Here is a 2,781-nt window from a genome sequence, read left to right on the forward strand (position 1 = left end):
CTTGTTCCACTTGCAAGTTCTGTCTAGTTCATGTTTTACCTTTCCTAGATCTACTTTCAAGACTTTAATGAATTCATCTTTCTTGTATAATTCATCTTTCATTTTTCCCAAATTTTCTTCTAGAGTGAGGTATGTGTGATCAGCTTTCTTCTTTCCTCTTCCTAATTTCAGTTTTAAGTTTTCAGACCTAAGCTCTAGGACACTATTGTCAAGTTCAAGAACCTGGTTTTCAACTCAGTATTGTTGTTATCAATCTCATTTGCCCTAGACTCTAGACTTTTACATTTTGCTTTTAGAATCACACATTCCCTAGACAGAACTTCCTTCTCATTATTAATTATCTCAGACTCATCAATGAAGTCTATTAATAACTTAGCCAGCCTTTCTTTAGACAAGAATTTAATCTTGTCTTTGAGATGAAGAATACTTACCTCTTGTTCATCATCTGATTCTCTGATGGCCATTAGTGCTTGCTCCTCCTGAGCTTCATCTTCTGAGTCTTCATCTGAGGTTTCTCCCCAAGTAGCAACCATAGCCTTGGTTGAACCTTTGTTTTTCTTTGGTTGAACCTGTTCCTTCTTCCTGTTCCTTCATTCAGCTCTTTCTTTCTTCCACTCAATTTCCCATTGAGGGCAGTTTTTGATCATGTGGTCAGTCTTACCACACTTGTAGCATCCCTCATTGGTCTGTTTCTCCGGAGCTCTTGTTTTATTGAAGTTTGTACCTCTTGAAGAACCCTTTTCTCTCATCAAGTACTTCTTGAAATCCCTAGTGATCATGGCTACTTCATCATTTTCCAAATCTGCACCTTCAGCAATTCTGAGAGCCAAGCTTCTCTCCTTTTTGAGGGTATCCATCTTCATGGTTTGTCTCCTCATTCATAGGCAGTTAAGTTTCCAATCAGTTCATCCAGTCTAAGGGTAGCAATATTCTTGGATTCCTAAATGGCAGTGATTTTGCTTTCCCATGTGACTGGCAGAACTCTTGTCAGAATCTTCTCAACCTTGTCTTCTTCAAGAATAACCCTTCCAAGAGACTTAAGTTCATTTGTCAGTGTGGTGAACCTTGTATACATCCCTTGGATGGTTTCCCCTTCATTCATGGTGAATTCTCATATTGAGAATACAACAATGTTGCTCTGGACCTCTTCACTTGTGGTGTTCCTTCATGAGCCACTTGCAAAGTGTCCCAGATTTCCTTAGCAGTGGTGCAACTTTAAATCCTGATGTACTCATCTGGTCCTAATCCACACACAAGCCATTTTTTGGCCTTGGCATTCTTTTCCCATTTCTTCAAATCTTCAGCAGTGCAATCAGCTCTTGTCTTTGGCACATCAACTCCTTCAGCATTCTTCTTTATAGTTGCTAGGGGACCATCAGTGACTATGTCCCAGAGTTCATAGTCTTCCCCTATGATGTGATCTCTCATCCTGTTCTTCCACCAAGAATAGTACTGATCATTGAAAAGTGGAGGCCTAGCAGTGGACTACCCTTCCTAGTTCCCAGGTGGTGCACTCATCGTTGATCTTCTCCTAAGGTGTTAGCCTCTTCAAGGATAACCTGCTCTGATACCAATTGATGTTCTTAGACGTCAATACCACACAAGAGGGGGGTGATTTGTGTGGTACCTAATTTTCGCACTAGAAGAACCTGGTTCTTCTAGATGTACTTACTAAGACTGTTTGCGGAATTAAGAGTGCATAAAATAAAGAACACAGAGATTTTTACGTGTAAAACACCTAGCTCAAAAGGTGAAAAAACCACGACCTACTACTCAGTAGGATTTTCCAAAACTTCCACTAAAATCACTGAGCCAAAATAATATTTACAAAACTCTTGTAAACCTAACGATTAAACTCTAATCCCAGTGTGGCACACAGCCTCAACTGCTGCGACACTTTGAAGTTAACTCTAACTTGAATACTCAAAGTACCTAATACAATTGCTTCAATAAAAGATGAAAGGTACAATTTTAAAACACCTACTACAATTGAACTAGAATAAAAGAAAGACACGATGGAATTGGTTCTTCTATCTTGTCCAAGTAGCTTCAGGTTTGCACACTTGAATCTCACGTAAATTGCTTGCAAAAAGCCTTGCTATTTTGCTCTTCAATTTAGTTTCACTTCTGCGTTTGTGTGCTACCTGTAAAAGAGAACAATCATTATTATTTATAGAGTTAGTAATCAGAGTTTGATTAAAACTCGAATTGCTCATCCTTCATCAAATTCGAGTCCTAGAACAATTCAAACTCCAATCCTTATTCTTTATCCGGATATAGTTCTCTTCACATAAGGAGACTTCAACTCCTTATTCTATGCAACCTTTTCGATCAACTCATAAGATATTGTTGCTGACCCTTGAGACTTATCTTCACACGTATGTCACGTGTATAAGTATATCAACACTGTGTTTGTCTCACATGATGGACCTGGTTCATGACTAAGTTCATTTTGTCAATCTTCAAAACTTCATCTAAACTTGGGCCAACAAAGCTCAACGTGATATTTTCAAGAACTTGTGGGAGGCGGGCACCGTGACTGAGGCAGCTTTCGAGGAGGCATGCCAGAAGGCTCGTGAGGCTCGAGCCAACTGTGGATATAATGTGGCGACACTCGAAGCTGATGGGACGCCAGCGGTGATGATGATAACGGCGGTGTTGGCGCCGAGTGAGAGAAAATTGTGCTTCGTTGTTCTCTCTTTTTATTAGTTGGCTGGCCTGGACCAGATGTAAACGGCAATACCCCGCATTTCTGACTTCGTGAATAAAGAATTCTTCGCT

The sequence above is a fragment of the Nicotiana attenuata genome, unplaced genomic scaffold, assembly GCF_001879085.1.
Source record: "Nicotiana attenuata strain UT unplaced genomic scaffold, NIATTr2, whole genome shotgun sequence".
In the NCBI taxonomy this organism is placed as follows: domain Eukaryota; kingdom Viridiplantae; phylum Streptophyta; class Magnoliopsida; order Solanales; family Solanaceae; genus Nicotiana; species Nicotiana attenuata.